The sequence below is a fragment of the Coregonus clupeaformis genome, chromosome 9 (assembly GCF_020615455.1).
Source record: "Coregonus clupeaformis isolate EN_2021a chromosome 9, ASM2061545v1, whole genome shotgun sequence".
Taxonomy (NCBI): Eukaryota; Metazoa; Chordata; class Actinopteri; order Salmoniformes; family Salmonidae; genus Coregonus; species Coregonus clupeaformis.
Window position 1 is genome coordinate 2,479,917 of NC_059200.1, and position 26,008 is coordinate 2,505,924.

The 26,008-nt window shown below is 43.5% G+C and overlaps 1 protein-coding gene and 1 non-coding gene across 11 annotated transcripts in view; both read left to right on the plus strand.

Moving 5' to 3' along the window:
- Positions 1-26,008, plus strand: part of LOC121573566 (autism susceptibility gene 2 protein) — a 493,378-nt gene that overhangs the window by 7,331 nt on the left and 460,039 nt on the right. The gene's annotated exons all lie outside the window — the stretch shown is intronic.
- trnav-uac lies at positions 8,727-8,800 on the plus strand. Its single transcript has one exon. It is a non-coding gene; the product is annotated as a tRNA-Val (tRNA).

A 26,008-nucleotide genomic window follows, 5' to 3' on the forward strand; every position in this document is an offset into this window, starting at 1 on the left:
CAGTGTCACACTCTGGTTCTAGGACTGTGTGTTAGAGCCAGGGTGTATCTCATTTGGTGGTGTTGGGGTTGGGTGAGTTTCATTTTGTTTGTGTTTAGTGGTGATTGGTCAATGACTCCCAATCGGAGGTAACGAGTGTCAGCTGTCGGCTCGTTATCTCTGATTGGGAGCCATATATATACTGTTGTGTTTCACTGTTTGTTTGTGGGTTTTTTGTTCTATGTTCAGTCTATGTACTGAGGACGTTACGGATCGTGTTTTGTTTTGTCGTTATTTCAACATTAAAGTCATGTTCACTCCCAACGCTGCGCTTTGGTCGTATTTCATAGGCGATCGTGACAGAAAAACCCACCAAGACCAGACCAAGCAGCGTGTCCAGGAGCTGAAGGGCGATAATTGGAAACAGAGGAGCGAGAATTGGGCGAGAATGATGGAGGCCTGGTCCACGGAGAGGAGAGACCCCCAGAAAATTTTTAGGGGGGGGCTCACGACGTCGGGGCAGCAGGTGTACGGGTTGGAGGAGTGCAGGAGGTTGGCAGATATGGCCGCCAGTTTAAGGGGGCCACTGGTTACGAAGGGGATGGAAAGTGTGGAGGCACGGCGAGAGGTACTGGGGGGTGTTTCCAGTCCGGTCCGGCCCGTTCCTGATCCCCGTGTAGGGCCAGGGGTGTGTGTCCCCAGTGCGGTTCTGCCTGTCCCTGCTCAACGCACCGAGCCTACGGGGTGCGTCGTCAGCCCTGTCCAGCCAGAGCCGTCCGCCAGACAGGATCAGCCAGAGCCTTCCGCCAGACAGGATCAGCCAGAGCCTTCCGCCAGACAGGATCAGCCAGAGCCTTCCGCCAGCCATGAGCAGCCAGATCCTTCCGCCAGCCATGAGCAGCCAGATCCGTCAGCCAGCCATGAGCAGCCAGATCCGTCAGCCATCCATGAGCAGCCAGATCCGTCCAGCCAGCCATAAGCAGCCAGATCCGTCAGCCAGCCATGAGCCGGCCAGCCAGGATCCGTCAGAGCCGTCCAGCCAGGATCCGCCAGAGCCGTCCAGCCGGGATCCGCCAGAGCCGTCCAGCCGGGATCCGCCAGAGCCTTCCAGCCAGGATCCGCCAGAGCCGTCCAGCCGGGATCCGCCAGAGCCGTCCCAGCCGGGATCCGCCAGAGCCTTCCAGCCAGGATCCGCCAGAGCCGTCCAGCCGGGATCCGCCAGAGCCTTCCAGCCAGGATCCGCCAGAGCCGTCCAGCCGGGATCCGCCAGAGCCGTCCAGCCGGGATCCGCCAGAGCCGTCCAGCCAGGATCCGTCAGAGCCGTCCAGCCGGATCCGTCAGAGCCGTCCAGCCGGGATCCGCCAGAGCCTTCCAGCCAGGATCCACCAGAGCCGTCCAGCCGGGATCCGCCAGAGCCTTCCAGCCAGGATCCGCCAGAGCCGTCCAGCCGGGATCCGCCAGAGCCTTCCAGCCGGGATCCGCCAGAGCCGTCCAGCCAGGATCCGCCAGAGCCGTCCAGCCGGGATCCGTCAGAGCCGTCCAGCCGGGATCCGTCAGAGCCGTCCAGCCGGGATCCGCCAGAGCCGTCCAGCCGGGATCCGCCAGAGCCGTCCAGCCGGGATCCGCCAGAGCCGTCCAGCCAGGATCCACGCACCAAGCCAGGGGCGCGTGTCGTCAGTCCGGTTCCGGCCAGCGGGGCTAGACAGGCCCAGGGGTACTTTGGGGGGTTGGAGAGGAAGTGGGGAGGAAGCCCGGAGCCGGAGCCTCCGCCGAGGAGGAATGCCCACCCAGCCCTCCCCTGTTTGCTTGTAGTTAGGCGCGGTCGCAGTCCGCGCCTTTGGGGGGGGGTACTGTCACACTCTGGTTCTAGGACTGTGTGTTAGAGCCAGGGTGTATCTCATTTGGTGGTGTTGGGGTTGGGTGAGTTTCATTTTGTTTGTGTTTAGTGGTGATTGGTCAATGACTCCCAATCGGAGGTAACGAGTGTCAGCTGTCGGCTCGTTATCTCTGATTGGGAGCCATATATATACTGTTGTGTTTCACTGTTTGTTTGTGGGTTTTTGTTCTATGTTCAGTCTATGTACTGAGGACGTTACGGATCGTGTTTTGTTTTGTCGTTATTTCAACATTAAAGTCATGTTCACTCCCAACGCTGCGCTTTGGTCGTATTTCATAGGCGATCGTGACAAACAGGCCCCTCTAAAATGTGCAGTTTTGTCACACAACACAATGCCACAGATGTCTCAAGTTTTGAGGGAGCGTGCAATTGGCATGCTGTTGAATGTTAATTTCTTTATCATAATCCGCCTCCACCGTCGTTTTAGAGAGCTTGGCAGTACGTCCAACTGGCCTCACAACCGCGAACCATGTGTAACCATGCCAGCCCAGGACCTCCACATCTGGCTTCTTCACCTGCGGGATCGTCTGAAACCAACCACCCGGACAGCTGATGAAACTGTGGGTTTGCACAACCAAAGAATTTCTGCACAAACTGTCAGACCGTCTCAGGGAAGCTCATCTGCATGCTCGTCGTCCTCACCAGGGTATTGACCTGACAGCAGGTCGGCGTCATAACCGTCTTCAGTGGGCAAATGCTCACCTTCGATGGCCACTGGAATGCTGGAGAAGTGTGCTCTTCATAGATGAATCCTGGGTTTCAACTGTACCGGGCAGATGGCAGGCAGCGTGTATGGCGTCGTGTGGGCGAGTGGTTTCCTGATGTCAACGTTGTGAACAGAGTGCCCCATGGTGGGGTTATGGTATGGGCAGGCATAAGCTACGGATAACAAACACAATTGCATTTTATTGATGGCAATTTGAATGCACAGAGATACCGTGACGAGATCCTGAAGCCCATTGTCGTGCCATTCATCCACCATCATCACCTCATGTTAAAGCATGATAATGCACGGATGTCGCAAGGATCTGTACACAATTCCTGCAAGCTGTAAATGTCCCTGTTTTTCCATGGGCTGCATACTCACCAGACGTCACCCATTGAGCATGTTTGGGATGCTCTGGATCGACGTGTATGATAGTGTGTTCCAGTTCCCGCCAATATCCAGCAACTTCGCAGAGCCATTGAAGAGGAGTGGGACAACATTCCTGATTAACTCTGTGCGAAGAAGATGTTGCGCTGCATGAGGCAAATGGTGGTCACACCAGATACTGACTGGTTTTCTGGTCCACGCCCCTACCTTTTTTTTAAGGTATCTGTGACCAACAGATGCATATCTGTATTACTAGTCATGTGAAATCCATAGATTAGGGCCTAATTAATTCATTTCAATTGACTGATTTCGTTATATGAACTGTAACTCAGTAAAATCTTATAAATTGTTGCATTTATATTTTTGTTCAGTGTAAATCTGTGTTACCTGTAGTTGTTACTCTGTTCTCTAACTGTTCAGTTCTGTTCCGTAAGTTGGTCAATAAATACAGGACTCTTTTCTGAAACCCTTACAAAAAAGAAAGATACGCAAATAATGTATTTGTTGTGCCATTCAAATTTTATGAGAAGACTTAAATATGTTACGCAGTTCTTACTTTCAGTAGACATTGTAAAGTTGCCTCTGAGCGGAGAAGACGACCTGCAACGTTGTTGCCTACTTTCTGAGTGGCGTGATGGGGGATCTGCAGTGGAAGAATATACGCTTTTGGTACAACCCTATAAAACATCTCAAATGCAAATGTCATTCTCATGTGAAACAACTTGAGCTCTAGCACAGAAGGGCCTCAATCTGTGTAGGATGACAAGCTAACACCATGCTGAGATATTCAGACTGGATGCTTTCAGTGCTCTACTTCTTAATTGTGTTCTACTCAGAGTCTCTAACAGAATAATATTTAACTGTGATTCAGTATTGTGCCAAATCAACCCAACAAATAGTCCATATAGGGTCATTCCATTTGTATTCTATCACTTTTTGACCGCATCATTTTGATTTGAAAGAAACTTTCCATACATATTTGCCCATGGTAGAAGTTGTCAGAAACCTAGTTTTTGGACCTGACATTTTGGGGTATGCAAAATGGGTCAACTTTGAGCACCTCTATCTCCTGAATGTTTTGGCATTTTGGTCTAAAATGTCACTTTCTGACCCCTTCTACCATGGGAAAAGGCACAACGCTCCCTCACCATTAAAAAGTACATTGTTTTATTTAAGCAAGGTTTAAAGATTCAAGTTTTTGCTTTCAATGGGCTTCATCAGAATCTTTTCCTTTTCAATTATAATTTTTTGGGGTTGCAGCTCGACTCACTTTGGTTGAGCGCCCTCCACTTCTTTCCACTTCTACCATGGGCAAATATGTATGGTGTTTTACATTCAAATCAAAAGGGGTGCGGTCAAAATGTGATTGAAATCAAATGGAACGACCCAATAGCATTGCACTCTTTCTCCAGTGGGCTCTGTACAAGTGCAGGGTAAATATTTTGTCTACACAGGAGAGACATTACTGATAATATTCTACCTTAATACTTTACTAGAGAAGTTACTTCTCGATACCACTCAGTCACTATGTTTCCCCACAGTTCTCCATTCATTCTTTGTTGTGTCGGTGTATAGCCTATATTCCCTACAGAGTAATGTTTTTCTCCCCACCCCAAACCCTTTTTGGTTTCAATTTGAGAGGGAATTGCACAGCGTCAATATGCAAAGGCAGCTCTCAGAAAGGTGTTCTGTTCTCATTCATTGAACCAGACCATTGAAATCAAGACGTTCCACCTGCACATACAGCTGCAGCAGCTGTCCTTTACAAGTGAACTATCTGAGGCAGGCGTAAGGCGTTCTATTAAGCCTGGTGCCTAGTGCCTAATGAGAGAGGCAGAAGGGAGGAGGCTTGAGCTAGCAGTTGTGTGTAACAACGAACGCTCTGAAAAATTACAAAATTCCTCTAAAACCCTGATCCCAGTGAACTAAACTGCAGTGTAATCGTTCCCTTCTCTTCTTTCCCCACCCCAATTCAATATTACTTCATGCCTGCACTGCCACATTACATGTTCATTGTGTTGTAAGCTTTTCATCCGAACACACGCTAAGGTTCATTTGATCAAGACCAATAGGCCCTGTACAATCCAAAGAAATTGATCGCGAGGTAAAATTCACGGCCCCTTCTCTCAATGAAGACAATGAAGACTTTGGGCTAATGTTCTTCTCCAGCATCTCATTTGAGTTTTATTCTAAGGGGTAAAAAGCAATCAGTGTAACCTGTAGTATTGAATAATTGAAGGAGAATATATACTGAACAAAAATGTAAACGCAACATGCAACAATTTCAAAGTTTTTACTGAGTTACAGTTCATGTAAGGAAATCAGTCAATTGAAATAAATTCATTAGGCCCTAATCTAGGGATTTCACATGACTGGGAATACAGATATGCATCTGTTGGACACAGATACCTTTAACAAAAGGTAGGGGCGTGGATCAGAAAACCAGTCAGTATCTGGTGTGACCACCATTTGCCTCATGCAGCGCAACACATCTCCTTCGCATAGAGTTGATCAGGCTGTTGAGTGTGGTCTGTGGAATGTTGTCCCACTCCTCTTCAATGGCTCTGCGAAGTTGCTGGATATTGGTGGGAACTTGAACACGCTGTCGTACACGTCGATCCAGAGCATCACAAGCATGCTCAATGGGTGACATGTCTGGTGAGTATGCAGGCCATGGAAGAACTGGGACATTTTCAGCTTCCTGGAATTGTGTACAGATCCTTGCGACATGGGGCTGTGCATTATCATGCTGAAACATGAGGTGATGGCGGCGGATGAATGGCACGACAATGGGCCTCAGGATCTCATCACGGTATCTCTGTGCATTCAAATTGCCATAGATAAAATGCAATTGTTTGTTTGTTGTCGTTAGCTTATCCCTGCCCATACCATAACCCCACCGACACCATGGGGCACTCTTTTCACAACGTTGACATCAGCAAACCGCTCACCCACACAACGCCATACACATGGTCTGCGGTTGTGAGGCCAGTTGGACGTACTGCCAAATTCTCTAGAACAACGTTGGAGATGGCTTAGAGAAGTGAACAATACCTTATTTGGCAACAGCTCTGGTGGACATTCCTGCAGTCAGCATGCCAATTGCACGCTCCCTCAAAACTTGGGACATCTGTGGCATTGTGTTGTGTGACAAAACTGCACATTTTAGAGTGGCCTTTTATTGTCCCCAGCACAAGGTGTACCTGTGTAATGATCATGCTGTTTAATCAGCTTCTTGATATGTCACACCTGTCAGATGGATGGATTATCTTGGCAAAGGAGAAATGCTCACTAACAGGGATGTTAACAAATTTGTGCACAAAATCTGAGTGAAATAAGCTTTTTGTGCGTATAGACAATTTCTGGGATCTTTTATTTCATTTCATGAAACATGGGACCAACACTTTACATGTTGCATTTATATTTTTGTTCAGTGTATATGCTCATGCTCTTTTTCAGTCATGTGTCATTGAAATCAGTACATGTGGCTATAAGTCTAGCATGTGATTTATTTTCTACATCTTGCTTGATTGAGTAGAAAACAATGTCGATGGAATCAGCATTTAGTTTAGCAAGAGACCTATCGCTTTCCTATTGGGACTTTACACGTTCAATTATCTTCAAAGCCATCACTCTCATTGTGCTGTTGCAACAAATACTGCCAAGTCCCTGTGAGCTGATTCCTACTTTATAACTCTTTGTTTTTCTACGCACACAAAAAACGTAAGGATCAGAATAACTCTAGTGACTTGGGACTGCTTGTGCATTTACAGGTGGTAGGACAGTGGGGATCAGGATCATTCAGTGAACATAAGACAGCTGTCACAAGGCAATAGGCTGTGATACATTTGTCACTCCTGGTGAGTGATCTCTCTCTTCATCAGATTGGCGTGTGTTGTGGATGGCATAGTTTATTGACATGTTGTATACAGTACTTGTAACTTACTCAATATTACAGAACTGTTTTAGGGTTATCGACAAACTGTGAAAGGCTCAAATTGAAAATATGATATTATTAACATATTATTAATGGCTATTGACATTGACATTTACGGAAAGCTTAGAATAGATGGATCTCAACCTCCTGTTGAGAGGAGTGGATTGAGATACTCATGGCAACAAACAGGCATCTCCACTTATCTAAAATGTAGCCTATATGATGGAAATTGTGTATTTATGTCGAACTATATAAGTCAGTGACGATAAGTAGGTATTTTTTCCTCCAAGTGAATGTCTCTCAGTAACACTACCGCCGATAGTAGTGTCTGTCTGGCTTCCAGAATGGATTTTCCTAGAAACCGTTGTCTCAGAGCTGGTGTCTGATGGAGGGTCTGAGAGAGAGCAGGTAGGGGGGAAATTGATTAGCACTTCATTGTGGAGAAGAATGTGAAAATGAATGTATCGACATATGGTTTGTTGGTCTGCTGTGTTTCTACAGAAACCACATAAAATGTCAATTCCAAGAATGAAGACACATAAGTATCAATCGAGCCTACAGTGTATATTGTGTTTGAGTGGATGGATGCAGCTGCTAGTTTGAAAGAGAAAACATCTTGAGAGATGCTTTCAACACGGCCGGGTCTTCTTGTACTTGACGATGGCACGTTGCCAGATATTTCCCTCTTGTGACAAATACCACTTTTTCAAGGCTTCAATTAATTTGCCACCTTCCCTAGCTGTGTTTTTTCCCCCTCCTGGCAGTTACGGCAGATATTCAGGAATTTGCCTATATGGATAGGGCTAAATTGAAATGTTTCTTACAGAAGAAATATGAAATGCATAACCATGGTAGCAATTGAAAGGGAACAGTTTGTAGATCATGGGAAAATTATTATACCAAAGGTGAGGACACAACAGTTCACCTGACACAAGACTGAATCCAAATATTACACCGTTGATTTACTGTACTTTTTGCTGCATTTGTTGATAACGAAATCTGAAAATACTCTGGATTGATTCAGTAACACCAAAATAATATTCCTGTAAAATGTGTGCTAAGTGCAAAATAAGAATTTTTTTTTTTTTACAAGGGTTTGAGTGAGAGGACTAACCTCTCCAAAGTGTGCATAGTTCCTAAGTAATTTCAATGCACTTTTATGACTCAAAGAAGAGTATTTTTTATATTTTGCTCTCCTAGCTGTGCCGTTGAGGAACTAGAGCAAGCACACTTGTAGTTGTTTTGTTTGGAACACAACCCTGCATCCCCACCATCACACAATTACTGTTGTTGTTTACGCTATCCAAAAACGGTCCATTATAAATCGCAATCTGGGTCAGGTGGGCATCATTTGAAAGCCTGTTCTATTGCCAACATGACTAGTTAAGTTATAAAATACTATATTACAGTGTTAGGCTTTCACAATGCAAATCAGGGAAACTGATCATAATTTTGGTACGCATAGAATGGAGTCATCATGAGTGCATTCAGGTGCGTGTGCCGGGGCAAATTTTCTTCACAATAGACAAACAGGCTAATTCTGTTCAGAAAAACCCAGGGTATGATGCCATGTCATCTTGTAACTGTACATCAAACATAGTGATCATAAACGTTGACACTGTATATGACATGAGTTTTATGATAGGGACTGCAGTTGAAAATTAGCCGGCTGGCTAAAACCGGCACTGTTACTGAAACGTTGATTAATGTGCACTGTCCCTGTAAAAATAAACTCAGTAAAATACAAATAAATAAAATATGGACTTACGGGTCCATATTTGCACTCACATTTGGACTCACAGGTGTTTGGCTTGCTTGTAGTCCCGTGTAGCTCAGTTGGTAGAGCATGGCGCTTACAATGCCAGGGTTGTGGGTTCGATTCCCACGGGGGACCAGTATGTAAACATTTAAAATGTATGCCCTCACTAACTGTAAGTCGCTCTGGATAAGGGCGTCTGCTAAATGACTAAAATGTAAATGTTGTATGACATCAAAGTGGTAGTTATTATAATCCTCAACGTCTCATCTTTCAAAATACATAGTCCTCTTAATTTACAGCATTTCCCTCACTCAGACCGCAAAACTTGCCCAATTAGCGGGAGGGATGGGGCAACTTCTTGTAGCGCGAGGTGCTCAAGTTCAGAACGGCTATCAGTCAAAACCCGTACAGAGCTGTGAAGCGCAGAGCCAAAGTTCTGACGTCATGTATAGCATGTTACTGTACAGCCACTGTGTTCCAATTGAGGTGTTTATAAGTGCACAAATCTGCCATTTTCAACCCGGGTACGGGTGTGAAGGGCTACTGGGCCTAGGCAGCTGAATGACTGATGCATCAAATAAGACATCGCTGGATGTGTTTAATGCCACACTGAGATTATCCAGCATTGGGTTTTTGGATTCTTCCCGTCACCCTATTAAATAATCTCTGTGCTGTGTGAATGCATGAAGGCATACGCACGCGCACGCACACGCACACGCACACACACACCATGCGCGCACGCACACACACACACACACACACACCCACACACACACACACACACACAAACACTTCTGCTATGTCTTCCTGTGCTCGTCAATGGTTAGAGCTGGCAGTCAGTCAACAGGAGGGGAAAGCCTTTCAGATCAAGGGACCATGAACTGAGGCAATGGAAGGACTAGCCAATGGATTCCACTAACCCTGTTCAAATCCTCAGTGATCTCACCCTACCAGTTTACATAGCAGTCAAGTCTAGCACACTTCTCATGCACCCTACTGTGGAGCTCATGAGGAGCGCTTTGCATTTATAATCGTTGATCAACATCAAATCCATATTTAGAATCTACTTTTAAATGCACAGTGTTAGTTGCACTTACTCTGCCTTGTTTTGCACCATTAGGCTACATCTTGTTTTAGAATGCTGCATAGCATCATGGCTAGCAAGTGTGATGTATTTCTCTTTACTGAATGCTAGTCTGCTTGATTGATGTAGAGGAATTTGGTTTAACATACAAACTCCACACAGGTTGTGACCGCTGTCGTCGTGTTACAAGCATATTGATGAAATACCTCACACGAGCTGCAAACACATATGTGCGCATGCACGCACGCACACACACACAATAAACAACAGCTGTGGGTTAATATCCAGCGAGCATCAGCTAAATGGTAGTTGACCACAGTCAATGTTTGCGCTCATGTTTTAATACTGGATGGTTGTAGGGGGAGGCCAAGGAGACCCCGACTGTTGATCAGATAGAGCTACAATCCCCGTTATAGTGCAGCAGGGACGGACTGGGATCAGAAATCGGCCCGGGCGTTTCTAACACAGCGGCTAATTTTTTTGAACGGCCCACTGGGTTAAAGTTGGATCAGCCCATCTGGCATTTTCCAGAACTGCACTATGGCCAGTCCGTTTCTGTAGTGCAGAATCCCCCACCTCTACTCTCCCAGCAGCTGTTGGCAGACACACCTTGCTGCTTTTGTAGTTTTTAATTGAAAACTCTAAAATGTTAAAGAGTTGAATCCATAATAGATATTTTGCTAGGCCCATTGAAATTAACCCTAAAGAGCTCAGTGGCTATAGAGCTAGTCTGGGTCTTTGGAGCAGAGAGTCTAGCTTTGAATAGCCTTTTAGTTATATGTTGAAGGCCATTCGAAATGTTTCGAGAATGGAAGTGTCATTCACTCAGCATCTAGCCTACACAGAGCTGAGGTGTTTTGGATCTATGAGGATGGAATAGGTACAGTATGTTTCTTACAATAACCTTCAAGTAAAGTCAGTTCAGTTCACGTACAAGATGAAGACGAGACAGAAACCATTTTATTCCTTTGCATTCACGTCATCCGAAGTATTTTCAGTAGAATACTCCACCGAATAGAAAAGTGTTCCATTCAATTCATGAGGTCGCTTATCTTTGCTGAGCGTTTCAACTAAATGTCAAGGTTGCCATTTAGTTTTTCTGTTGCACAAAAACATAGTAAACCAACAGAATGCAACCTTTCCTCTCCCTGCTGCATAAGGATCAGCCAACCTGGCAACCTGGCAGACAGTCACAACACAAGCAGAGAGTATGTCAGGATCCAGACCATTATTAAATTCCAGCAAGGCCGCACTGCTGAATGTATTAGTTTGCAGACAGATAATGTATTCCAAAAGACTGGATACTACTGGAGATGGAACGGGCTATATGAAAGGCAGCTACAGAAGTGAACTCAAATGTCCTCCAGCAGCTTATGTCGCTAGCAAGGCAAAAAAATTGTCTGAGTAAATGTAAAACAACAAACTGTTTTCCTCAAACAGATTTTGTAGCCATCTTATGCCACAACCAGAGCTGGTAAAGAACACTGGATTAATGGGTGTTGCAGCAGCTTGTAAAATGCATATCTCTCAGACACTCGTTAATGCACTCCTCAGCTGGGAGAAAATATATAATGCTGCCACAGCTTAACTGGCTGTATTAGCACAGACTGTAAATATAATTGTCTTGCCTAAATTGGTTTTTAATAATATATAATCTGAATGTCACCATCTCCTGGAGACCAGGCCATTTTTCATTATCAATTGTCTGATGGGCCTTGGAGAGAGGGATGGAGAGGAATGGGGGAAAAAAGACTTTTTTGCTGATTGTCAAATGGCATCCCTGAAGTAGCGCCTTGTCTAGACTCGGGATGAAGCATTCCTTATTTTGTGTGTAATTGCCCCCATGATGATGCATTTCAGCAGATTGTTTTCTGCACTTGCGAGAAGAAGACCCTTTTTCCCGGCCTGCTTGGTTGCACAGTGCATACAAATGGTATGTCTGGCTTGGCTTGCCTGAGGGTTTGTTTGTGTGCGAGCGTGTGTGTGTGTGTGTGTGTGTGTGTGTGTGTGTGTGTGTGTGTGTGTGTGTGTGTGTGTGTGTGTGTGTGTGTGTGTGTGTGTGTGTGTGTGTGTGTGTGTGTGTGTGTGTGTGTGTGTGTGTGTGTGTGTGTGTGTGTGTGTGTGTGTGTGTGTGTGTGTGTGTGTGTGTGTGTGTGTGTGTGTGTGTGTATGTCTCACGGCTCATGGACAAGCCCCTGTTGAGTTTCCCACCTGGAGCTTTTAGCTTTCCCCCTTTGATGCCCTCTCGCTTTCCTTTTTCTTTCAAGCTCAGCCCTGCACTGGGGTTATTTCCATTGCTTTTGAGTTACATGTAGTTATCTAGTTGCTCTTTTTTGATAGATTGCTGAAAATTACATAGCACATACCTGTGTCACATTCAGATGAAGAGCCCATATTCCTTAGGATAAACAGTTGGATTGGATTCTGATTGTAATTTTGATATGACAGTAGGACCTTAAAAGCTGCATTTTGTCCTAGTAGACAGTATACAATGTCATTTATGAAGGTACAGCGCATTCTAAACCATGATATATTGCATGAACCCCCTGCTCTCTGTGTTTGCTCATGTAAAACATGTGTTTACTCAAACACACCATCTCTGATTCAATTCCTCCCAGATGGGCGGACTGGGATCATATATGGGCCCTGGCATTTCTAACACACCGGACCATTTTTTTCCCTTGGTGCCCCCACACCGGCCAATGTTTTTTCTCGAGGCACCCACACTGGCCCAATTTTTTCCTTAAGGCCACCATTATTAGCCAGATAATTATCATTTTGCGCAAAAAAGCCAAGTTAGAGAGGTCTACTGGGCTAAAAATGGACCGCCTCTGCACCCACAATATCAAAGATGGAAGCAGGAGGTGAGAAGGGGACAGTAAATAAGACAGTGCTGCCACTTTATTTGAAAAGCATGAATTCAGTGACAAATGCTCTTGTCTGCTGCCGGTGAATTCTTAACAAGGTTAGCTGAAATGGTGAGGTTGTCAAACTTTGCAGAAGATGTGCGCGTGTGTGTGTCTGTGTCTGTGTTTGTGTGTGTGCGTGTGTGTGTCGCTGGTGATCTAGGTCTATCATTCATCACATTGCCTTTGTTTTCCACGCTTAGTGCATCTTGGATGGTTGCTGTTTATTTCATCACATAAATGCTGTGTTCATGGGGCTTGGATACATTATGCATTAGGTACATTTAGGGAGTGTAGTGAGTCCCTGTGTTAGGGCTTTGTAATGAGACATTGTTGTTTCTAATGGGATGAGATTGGCTGGCAACATGTTTTGTGCTGTAATTTAATTGAGTCTCAGAGACGTTTTGTGGGTTTGCAGGACTAAATGGGGACACGTTTGAGGAGATATGTGTGTTTTGGGAGTGTGTGTGTTTGTGGGTGTTAACGATGGGAACGGCTGTGCTCCAAAAGGCCTACTGTTTTCAATATGTGCTTTTTGGCTCATGTACCTTCTGCTGGGAAAAATAGAAACTCAGGATAACTACACCATTGTAGCTGAATGAGCTTTAAAACTCTGTATAAGCACTCGCCTCAGAAGTTTGTTTAGACACCATTACAACAGTCACACAGGCTTGTTTTGTGATGTAAAATAAACACACAGTGATATGAATTAAAATTTTTGCTCCATCTAAAAAACACATTATGACTGAGCTTACAACAATTGGAGTTTAGTATTCTGTTGTTTCCCTCTCTTGTTTCGGTGGTTATTAAATACTCCAGTCCATTACTGCTGTGTGTGTGTGACTTGTGTGCATGTTTCTTAAGTGATTTGTGCTGCCTTATTACAACACAGTCAGGCGGCTACCTGCCGGCTGTCTGTTAGCAGCTCTCTGCACTACAGCTTCCTCATTGCGGCCCTCGGCACACACACACACGAGTCATTCCACCTCAAAAAGCACAAGAAAGAGGATTTTGAGACCCACCACCTCAGATTGTTCTGAAATTGGATCTGTAGTTAGAAACAAATAAGATAAGCATTCCTGCAACATTATTATGTTGAAAGATCATTTGAAATTAAGCTATTGATTGCACCCATGTTGGCCATTTCAATTTGTTGCATTCGTATAATATTCAACGGCTCAGACACGAGACGTATGTGGCAGGGACTCCAGACAATCACGGATTACAAAGGGAAAACAGCCACGTCGTGGACACCAACGTCTTGCTCCAGACAAGCTAAACACCTTCTTCACCCGCTTTGAGGATAACACAGTGCTGCTGCCGATGCAGGTCGCTCCTGAAGACTGTGAGCTCTCGTTCTCCATGGCTGATGTGAGTAAGACATTTAAGCATGTTAACCCTTGCAAGGCTGCCAGCCCAGACGGCATCCCTAGCCGCATCCTCAGAGCATGCGCAGACCAGCTGGCTGGAGTGTTTACGGACATTTTCAATCTCTCCCTATCACAGTCTGCTGTCCCCACTTTCTTCAAGATGTCCACCATTGTTCCTGTACCCAAGAACTAAATGACTATTGCCCTGTAGCACTCACTTCTGTCATCATGAAGTGCTTTGAGAGACTAGTAAAGGATCATATCACCTCCACTTTACCCGACACCCTAGACCCACTGCAATTTGCATACCACCCCAATAGATCCACAGATTATGCAATCGCCATTGCACTGCACAATACCCTAACCCATCTGGACAAGAGGAATACCTATGTAAGAATACTGTTCATTGACTACAGCTCAGTCTTCAAGACCAGAGTTGGTGCAGGATGACCACACATTATTTTAATAATGAGCAAAAGCTATTGGTTTTCTACCCAAAGTTACAAAGAAACTATTTTGATCTATACTGAGCAAAAATATAAACGCAATATGCAACAATTTCAAAGATTTTAGTGAGTTCATTTAAGGAAATCAGTCTATTTAAATAAATTCATTAGGCTCTAATCTATGGATTTTACATGACTGGGCAGGGGCGCAGCCATGGGTGGGCCTGGGAGGGCATAGACCTACCCACTGGGGAGCCAGGCCCAGCCAATCAGAATGAGTTTTTCCCCACAATGGTGACTTTAAAACAGTTACAGTGTTTAATGGCTGTGATACGAGAAAATTGAGGATGGATCAATAACATTCTATTTACTCCACAATACTAACCTAAATGACAGAGTGAAAAAAAGAAAGCATGTACAGAAAATAAAAAATCTAGAACATGCATCCTGTTTGAAATAAGGCACTAAAGTAATACTGCAAAAAAGATGGCAAAGAAATGAACTTGATGTCTTGACAAAGTGTTATGTTTGGGGCAAATCCAACACAACACATCACTGACTACCACTCTTCATATTTTCAAGCATGATGGAGGCTGCGTCATGTTATGGGTATGCTTGTCATCGGCAAGGACTAGGGAGTTTTTTTAGGATAAAAAGAAACGGAATAGAGCTAAGCACAGGCAAAATCCTAGAGGAAAACCTGTTTCAGTCTGCTTTCCAACAGACACTGGGAGACAAATTCACCTTTCAGCAGGACAATAACCTTAAACACAAGGCCAAATATACGCTGGAGTTGGTTACCAAGATGATATTGAATGTTCCTGAGTGGCCTAGTTACAGTTTTGACTTAAATCGGCTTGAACATCTATGGCAAGACTTGAAAATGGCCTTCTAGTAATGATCAACAACCAACTTGACAGAGCTTGAAGAATTTTTAAAAAGTGCAATAATGTGCAAATATTGTACAATCCAGGAGTGCAAAGCTCTTAGAGACTTACCACAAAAGACTCACAGCTGTAATCGCTGCCAAAGGTGATTCTAACATGTATTGACTCAGGAGTGTGAATACTTATGTAAATTAGATATTTATGTATTTCATTTTCAATACATTAGCAAAAATGTCAAAAAACATGTTTTCACTTTGTGATTATGGGGTGTTGTATGTAGATGGGTGAGAAAATAATATATTTAATCTATTTTGAATTCAGGCTGTAACACAACAGAATGTGGAATAAATCAAGGGGTATGAATACTTTCTGAAGTGTGTGTGTGTGAGTGTGTGTGTATTTGTATTTGTATTTGTATTTATTATGGATCCTCATTAGCTGCTGCCAAGGCAGCAGCTACTCTTCCTGGGGTCCAGCAAAATTAAGGCCGTTATACATATTAAAAACATTACAATATATTCGTAACAGATTTCACAACATATTAAGTGTGTGCCCTCTGGCCTCTACTCTACTACCCCATATCTATAACACAAATTCCATGTGTACGTGTGTATAGTGCGTATGTTATCTTGTGTTTGTATGCATGTGTCTATGTTTGTGTTGCTTCACAGTCACCGCTGTTCCATAGGGTGTATTTATATCTGTTTTTTAATCTAATTTTACTGCTAGCATGAGTTACTTGATGTGAAATAGAGTTCCATGTAGTCATGGCTCTATGTAGTACTGTGCGCCTCCCATAGTCTGTTCTTGACTTGGGGACTGTGAAGAGACCTATGGTGGCATGTCTTGTGGGGTATGCATGGGTGTCCGAGCTGTGTGCCAGTAGTTCAAACAGACAGCTCGGTGCATTCAACATGTCAATACCTCTCACAAATACAAGTAGTGATGAAGTCAATCTCTCCTCCACTTTGAGCCAGGAGAGATTGACACTAATGTTAGCTCTCTGTGTACATCCAAGGGCCAGCCGTGCTGCTCTGTTCTGAGCCAATTGCAATTTTCCTAAGTCCCTCTTTGTGGCGCCTGACCACACGACTGAACAGTAGTCCAGGTGTGACAAAATTAGGGCCTGTAGGACCTGCCTTGTTGATAGTGCTGTTAAGAATGCAGAGCAGCGCTTTATTATAGACAGACTTCTACCCATCCTAGCTACTGTTGTATCAATATGTTTTGACCATGACAGTTTACAATCCAGGGTTAGTCCAAGCAGTTTAGTCACCTCAACTTGCTCTATTTCCACATTATTTATTACAAGATTTAGTTGAGGTTTAGGGTTTAGTGAATTATTTGTCCCAAATACAATACTTTTAGTTTTTGAAATATTTAGGACTAACTTATTCCTTGCCACCCATTCTGAAACTAACTGCAACTCTTTGTTAAGTGTTGCTGTCATTTCAGTCGCAGTGGTAGCTGACGTGTATAGTGTTGAGTCATCCGCATACATAGAAAAACTGGCTTTACTCAAAGCCAGTGTCATGTCGTTAGTAAAGATTGAAAAAGTAAGGGGCCTAGACAGCTGCCCTGGGGAATTCCTGATTCTACCTGGATTTTGTTGGAGAGGCTTCCATTAAAGAACACCATCTGTTTTCTGTTAGAAAAGTAACTCTTTATCCACAATATAGCAGGGGGTGTAAAGCATAACACATACGTTTTTCCAGCAACAGACCATGATCGATAATGTCAAAAGCCATACTGAAGTCTAACAAAACAGCCCCCACAATCTTTTTATCATCAATTTCTCTCAGCCAATCATCAGTCATTTGTGTCAGTGCTGTGCTTGTTGAATGTCCTTCCCTATAAGCGTGCTGAAAGTCTGTTGTCAATTTGTTTACTGTAAAGTAGCATTTTATCTGGTCAAAAACCATTTTTTCCAAAGGTTTACTAAGGGTTGGTAACAGGCTGATTGGTCAGCTATTTGAGCCAGTTAAGGGGTCTTTACTATTCTTAGATAGGGGAATAACTTTTACTTCCCTCCAGGCCTGAGGGCACACACTTTCTAGTAGGCTTAAATTTAATATATGGCAAATAGGAGTGGCAATATCGTCCAAGTTGTCAGACCCCGGTGGCTTGTCATTGTTGATTGACAATAATACTTTTTTCACCTCTTCCACACTTACTTTACGGAATTCAAAATTACAATGTTTGTCTTTCATAATTTGGTCAGATATACTTGGATGTGTAGTGTCAGCATTTGTTGATGGCATGTCATGACTAAGTTTGCTAATCTTGCCAATGAAAAAATCATTAAAGCAGTTGGCAATATCAGTGGGTTTTGTGATTAATGAGCCATCTGATTCAATGAATGATGGAGCGGAGTTTGCCTTTTTGCCCAAAATTTCATTTAAGGTGCTCCAAAGCTTTTTACTGTCATTCTTTATATCATTTATCTTTGTTTCATAGTGTAGTTTCTTCTTCTTTTTATTCAGTTTAGTCAGATGATTTTAAAATTTGCAGTACATTTGCCAATCGGTTGTACAGCCAGACCTATTTGCCATCTCTTTTGCCTCATCCCTCTCAACCATACAATTTGTCAGTTCCTCATCAATCCACTGGGATTTAACAGTTTCTACAGTCATTTTTTTAATGGGTGCATGCTAATTAGTAAATGGGATAAGCAATTTCATAAATGTGTCAATTGCAGCGTCTGGTTGCTCGTCATTACACACCACAGACCAACAAATATTATTCGCATCAACAACATAGGAATCACTACAAAACGTATTGTATGACCTCTTATACACAATATTAGGCCCAACCTTTTAAACTTTGGTTTTCCTAGATATGGCTACTATATTGTGATTACTACAGCCAATGGATTTGGATACTGCTTTCAAACAACTATCTGCAGCATTAGTAAAGATATGATCAATACATGTTGATGATTTCATTCTTGTACTGTTTGTAACTACCCTGGTATGTTGATTGATAACCTGAACCAGGTTGCAGGCACTAGTTACAGTTTGAAGCTTTCTCTTGAGTGGGCAGCCTGATGAAAGCCAGTCAATATTTAAATCACCCAGAAAGTATACCTCTATATTGATATCAATATATTATCAAGCATTTCACACATGCTATCCAGATACTGACTATTAGCACTTGGTGGTCTATAGCAGCTTAACACCAGAATGGGCTTTAGGTGAGGCAGTTGAACCTGTAGCCATATTACTTAAACAGTATTTAACATGAGATCCTCTCAAAGCTTTACAGGAATGTGGTTCTGAATATAGACCGCAACACCGCCCTGTTGGCATTTCTGTCTTTTCTGTAAATGTTATAACCTTGTATTGCTACCACTGTATCATCAAAGGTATTTTTCTAAATGAGGTTTCAGAGATTGTCAGAATATGAATGTCATCTGTTACTAGCAAATTATTGATTTACTGAACCTTGTTTCTTAGCTACATATGTTAACGTGGGCTATTTTTTAAACTTTTCTGGGATGCTTGATTATTTTTCTTGCTTTACGGGAAGCTCAGCAGAGGTAGACATACTCTGGTTATTTTTATTAGTGCAGGGTGAGCTGCCCACAGTGGACTTCCTACTAGGGCACACCACCTCAGTGCTAACATTATTACTCTGGTTCATAGACATATGAGTACTGCATACAATAGTTGTAGGATCAGCAGAGGCATTCCGGGCAGTAAGAGGGAAATAAATTAGGTTATTTACATTGTGTCTTCCAACGCCCCTAGGATAATGTACATTTTCTGAATCATTATGACAACTCAGCGACACAATGGTAGGGATCAAATTAGCTGGACTTGGGTCATTGATAAGTCATTGTCTCAACGCAGCCTTATAATGCTGTGAAAGGATCCAGGAACCCAAATGATTTGGGTGGATCCCATCCTCCTTATAATACGAGCTTTGTTTCCAGTATCAAAATTGTCAAAACATTTTACACCCACAGAGCTGCAATAGTCTCGTAGCCAGTTATGGAGGGCTAAAAGTCTGCTGAACCGTTCAACGCCACGATTTATGGAAGGCAGAGGGACAGATATTATGGGGTGTTTGTTGGTCTCAAATAGAGACCCAATCAGTTCTTTAAAATCAATTTTCAGCTGTTCTGAGCTGCCCTTCATAATGTCATTTGACCCCACATGAACCATGACAGTATCAGCCCCCGGTGACTTACTCACAGCCTCGGGAATCAACCTGGTGATATCCTAAACTTTTGCCCCAGGAAATCACAAAGTTTTTGCCCCAGATACAGATATATGCCTCACCGTGTGTGTACGTGAGTGCATGTGTGCTAAGGTGCGGAGAGTCAATGCAGGTGGTCAGTCCAGTCCAGTTCAGTTCAGCAGTCTTATGGCTTGTAGATAAATCAAATCAAAGTTTATTGGTCGCGTACACAGATTTGCAGATGTTATCGCAGGTGCAGCGAAATGCTTGTAGAAAGAAACGTTCTGAGCAAATAATGTAAGAAAGTAACACAACAACAAAAAAATTCTGCAAGGTTGGCTAGGAGCTGGAAACAGGGCGACCGTGTCTGTTGGCGCCATCTTGCTTACAGATAGAAACTGGCTCTGAGCCTGTTGGTATCAGACCTCATGCTCCGATACCGTTTCCTTGACCATAAGGGAGTGAACAGCTGACATTTAAGTGGGGGTTAGTTTACCTCCTTTGTAGATTGAAGATGTTTTCTCTGGATTCTTACTTTTATTTATTGGTGGAATGAAAAGCTTGCCGGCTGTATCCTCTCATTTACCTTAGTTTCCCGCTTCAAGCTCGTCTCACTCTCTTCTTTTCATTAATCTCCTCCATTAAATCATAGCTCATGAAACATTCCCTACATGCTTCTCCTCTGATCCTCTACATACTAAAAAGGCTGTGTGTGAACGCACACGGAGCTGTCTTCCATGTCATATTAATCTGCTTCATTTGGAGGTGTGAGGTGCATTTAACTGGCTTTTTAGGAGGAGTTTATTGAATTTCACATCGGCTAGGTCAGCTTTACTCACTAATATTCAGCTCCCTCTCCCCTCACTCACTCACTCCCTCCCTCACTACCTCCTAAAGCAACAACCTACTACTACACCCACATTACCCTCTACTAACCACACTCCCTCCCTCACCCCTCCTCTTCCCTCCACCCCAGGATCATGTCTTATTTTACCTCATCTAATCAAGAGGCTTGGACATGAATGGCAACGTGTAATCTAATTAAAGACTACGTATACACAGTTGAATCTCTCTCCACTCTCTTTCTCTCTCTCTCACCCCTCTCTCTCTCTATCTCTTTCTCTCTCTCTCTCTCTCTCACTCTCCATGCACACACAAATTATTCTTAAACCACTCAACAACTAACTTAATATTTGTTTACATTTTTACCGCTAAAGAACAGGTTGATAAGACCTTGACGACTGAAGCAAGATTAGTACCATTTTTATTTTAGTGAGTCCGTCATAACTGTAGGTAATTCAGAAAGGCAACGAAGTGAAGTGTGTCTTTTTCAGTTTTAATCTCATGGTGCGTTATTGGTAGAACATGAGCTTGTGTTAAGCTGCTACAGTTCCATCTAAACATGAGAAAGAGTGTTATGTGTGTGTGTCTGGCTACTACAGTAGAGTTCCATCAGCATGCAAAGCAAAGCTTGCACAGCTCAGAGATGAAACAATAGCTATCTGTAAGGTTTACAATCTCCCAAGCTGCCTGCCTGCCATGGTAGATTAGCAAGCATAAACGTGTTGACTGCCTACTGGAGCTGTATCTGTACTGGAGCTGTAGTGTTAGATGTATAGAGACAACAAACACTGTCTACAGCAATGTGACTCACAGGTCAACTGTCAAAGTAGAATGTTGTTAGGGGTGGATTTGACTTACAATATACTTTATACACTACATGACCAAAGTATGTGGACACCTGCTCGTCGAACATCTCATTCCAAAATCATGGGCATTAATATGGAGTTGCCCCCCCCGCTATAACAGTCTCCACTCTTCTGGGAAGGCTTTCCACTAGATGTTGGAACATTGCTGCAGGAAATTGCTTCCATTCAGCTACAAGAGCATTAGTGAGGTCGGGGACTAATGTTGGGCGATTAGGCCTGGCTCGCAGTTGGCGTTCCAATTCATCCCAAAGGTGTTTGATGGGGTTGAGGTCAGGGCTCTGTGCAAGCCAGTCAAGTTCTTCCACACCGATCTCGACAAACCATTTCTGTATGGACCTCGCTTTGTGCATGGGGGCATTGCCATGCTGAAACAGGAAAGGGCCTTCCCCAAACTGTTGCCACAAAGTTGGAAGCACATAATCGTCTAGAATGTCATTGTATGCTGTAGTGTTAAGATTTCCCTTCACTGGAACTAAGGGACCTGGCCCGAACCATGAAGAACAGCCCCAGACCATTATTCCTCCTCCACCAAACTTTACAGTTGGCACTATGCATTGGGGCAGGTAGCGTTCTCCTGGCATTCGCCAAACCCAGATTCGTTCGTCGGACTGTCAGATGTCCAGTAGCGGCGAGCTTTACACCACTCCAGCCGATGCTTGGCATTGCGCATGGTGATCATAGGCTTGTGTGCGGCTGCCTGGCCATGGAAACCCATTTCATGAAGCTCCCGACGAACAGTTATTGTGCTGACGTTGCTTCCAGATGCAGTTTGGAGTGAGTGTTGCAACCAAGGACAGACGATTTTTACGCGCTACGAGCTTCAGCACTCGGCGGTCCCGTTCTGTAAGCTTGTGTAGTCTACCACTTCGTGGCTGAGCTGCTGTTGCTCCTAGATGTTTCCACTTCACAATAACAGCACTTACAGTTGACCAGGGCAGTTCTAGCAGGGCAGAAATTTGACGAAATGACTTGTTTGAAAGGTGGCATCCTATGACGGTGCCATGTTGAAAGTCACTGAGCTCTTCAGTAAGGCCATTCTACTGCCAATGTTTGTCTATTGAGATTGCATGGCTGTGTGCTCGATTTTATACACCTGTCAGCAACGGGTGTGGCTGAAATAGCCAAATTCACTGATTTGAAGGGTTGTCCACATACTTTTGTATATCTAGTGTATATACAGCTGCGTAAAAAATTAAGAGACCACTGCAAAATGATCAGCTTCTCTGGTTTGACTATTTATAGGTATGTGTTTGGGTAAAAATAACATTTTTGTTTTATTCTATAATCTATTGACAACATTTCTCCCAAATTCCAAATAAAAATATTGTCATTTAGAGCATTTATTTGCAGAAAATGACAACTGGTCAAAATAACAAAAAAGATGCAGTGTTGTCAGACCTTGAATAATGCAAAGAAAATAAGTTCATGTTCATTTTTAAACAACATAATAGTAATGTTTTAACTTAGGAAGAGTTCAGAAATCAATATTTGGTGGAATAACCCTGATTTTCAATCACAGCTTTCATGCGTCTTGGCATGCTCTCCACCAGTCTTTCACATTGATATTGGGTAACTTTATGCCACTCCTAGCGCAAAAATTCAAGCAGCTCGGCTTTGTTTGATGGCTTGTGACCATCCATCTTCCTCTTGATCACATTTCAGAAGTTTTCAATGGGGTTCAGGTCTGGAGATTGGGCTGGCCATGACAGGGTCTTGATCTGGTGGTCCTCCATCCACACCTTGATTGACCTGGCTGTGTGGCATGGCGCATTGTCCTGCTGGAAAAAACAATCCTCAGAGTTGGGGAACAATGTCAGAGCAAAAGGAAGCAAGTTTTATTCCAGGACAACCTTGTACGTGGCTTGATTCATGCGTCCTTCACAAAGACAAATCTGCCCGATTCCAGCCTTGCTGAAGCACCCCCAGATCATCACCGATCCTCCACCAAATTTCACAGTGGGTGCGAGACACTGAGGCTTGTAGGCCTCTCCAGGTCTCTGTCTAACCATTAGACGACCAGGTGTTGGGCAAAGCTGAAAATTGGACTCATCAGAGAAGATTACCTTACTCCAGTCCTCTACGGTCCAATCCTTATGGTCTTTTGCAAACCTCAGCCTGGCTCTTCTTTGCTTCTCATTGATGAAGGGCTTTTTTCTAGCTTTGCACGACTTCAGCCCTGCCCCTAGGAGCCTGTTTCGAACCGTCCTCGCCATGCACTTCACTCCAGCTGCCGTTTGCCATTCTTTTTGTAGGTCACTTGATGTCATCCTACGGTTGTTGAGTGATATTTGAATGAGTTGGCGGTCATCCCGGTCAGTAGAGAGTCGTTTTCGCCCTCTGCCGGTCTGTAGCTTTGTTGTCCCCAATGTCTGCTGCTTGACCTTGTTCTTATGAACCGCCGTCTTTGAAATTTTAAGGACGGAAGCAACCTGACGCTCACTGTATCCCTCTGCCAGTAAAGCCAGAATTGAACCCTTCTTTTCTTCACTCAAAACGTTCCTTTTCAACTCTTTTGGCATGGCCAATAGTTATTTTTTGATTAATATTACTTTTGAGGTACTATTAACACTGTTTCTACCATCCAGCTGGTCCTATTGCAAGAGGATAGTGATGACCACAGCAGTGGTTTTTATACTTTTCCTCATTAAATAAGATTTAGTTCAGGTGATCACCTAATCAGTACCTAATTCAGTAGAATGAGGTGTGCCTGTGTTGGAATTCAACATACATGGCTGTCATACATGTAGAGATGCTGATTTAAGAAAAATTTGCAGTGGTCTCTTAATTTTTTCCACAGCTGTATACAGTGGCGGCTCCTGAAAAAATTCTCAGGGGGGGCAATTTTTCTGATGATTTAGGTGACCTACACACATTTTAAAAAAGATATGTCCAGCAACAACATGAAGACAGGGGCAGCATATAAGTCAATACCAGAAGCATTTATTGACTGATCTCAAAAGTGTTGGCTTACCAGGGTTGGTGGAGCCCTCAGTTTCATCTTTGCCTCGCAAAGCTAACTCAAACACTCCGCAAAACTTCACACACTGGATTAGCCGGCTGAGGATGTGGCGGTTCTTGCTAATGTCGTAGTAAATATATTTGTTATAGTGAATATGGAATATGATATGTTGAGTAAAATGTTGTGCTAAGATCTATTTAGGTCAGGAGCTGGTTATAAGTTCTGTTCCTATCCAATAACAATGGACAAAAGGGTCCTATCTTGTCAGCCTTGTCAGTTTCAGTTCTCCAGTAAACTTGTGATTATCAACACTAACCTCATCGTTGTGGCGGCGGACAGCTAGCCTGTATCCCTCATCCAGTTGAGTGGGAATGTTCACTCTCCCCAAAGCAGACAATCTCAAACAGCTATCCATGTGGGTCTTTGACAGCTCATGTTTCTTAATCTTTCCTGAAAGATGGTGCATGTCCGTTACACACCAGTCGCTGTCCAAGCGGTGCTGTCTGCCGTGCCGCCTTCAGGGTGAAAGAGTAAGCAGGGGGTAGCAGAAGACTGCATTAGCTACATCGCAGCCTGCTAGCCAGGTTTTTTCGTTCGTACCAATTTTTGGAAAATCCTCGGGTGTAGGACTTCCCCCCTTTAGTAGAAACCTGTTGAATTATTAAATTTGGTCTGGGAGGTCCTAATTGTTTCGTTGCCAATTTATCTTCATTTGTTCGCCGACAAAAAAGTAACTTATTTCAAAGAGACAATCGAGTTGCACTGAACGCTATAGCCATTTTCACAGTAGTAGTGAATTGATTGATGAGGCTACCCGCTCTTTTTTTTAGTTACGTTCATGGTTACGTTACGTATGACGAAAGCGCGTAAGTGCAAGCCCTCAGAAACCCATAGAGATTGTATTGAAAGCTCTGATATTTGAAAAAAATTGATTTTACATTAGAGGCTATGAGAGACTTCTGGGCGATTTTCAACCTGACTGAAATCGCCCCAAAAGGGGGGGGCATTTGAAGCACGACTTTAGCCTGATTGGACATTTAGTGGCACTGTGGCAGATCAGACATCTAGATTACAACACTGATAACTACTGTTGCCGTGATATAATTGATTAGAAAAAAAATCCCTTCCTTTTCCCGTTTGGCAGTGCGTCGCCCATATCGCCCTATTGAACACACCGCCCCTGGCTGTATATCTGGTTGTTATGAAAGTGTATGGGTGAGAGAGAGAGAAAGAGAGAGAGAGAGATTTCTCAAGCAAGAATTTAGCTAGGAATGTCTGGGAGTGGTCTGAGTGGGGAGGGGAAAACTGAAAATGTGCTCTTATTGGCAGAGAGGTTTAGAACTCTTTCTTATTGGTCTATTAACTAATTTACCACCTGGTGATGTCACCAGACCGGCCAAAACGCAATCCACCAAAACAGGCTGAAATTTCTGGTGGTCTTTTCAAACAGCTCTTACGCTATAGTGGCGTTATCATCATGTTCACAATTTCACAGTATTATTCCAACCTCATAGTGTGGAAATGTTAATAAAACACAGGAAAATCACATTTTTGACTGTGCTGGGCCTTTAGTTACATTTTACATTTTAGTCATTTAGCAGACGCTCTTATCCAGAGCGACTTACAGTTAGTGAGTGCATACATTTTTCATACTTACTTTAATGACTGCATGGGCATTCCTTTTTTTAAATGTTCTAACTTGGTATATCTTTGTCATTTAATACAGTTTTCTATTCTATAAAGCTGTGCAATAAATGTAATCCAAGCCTGGGCAATCTTGTGCCATTAGTGAACAGAATG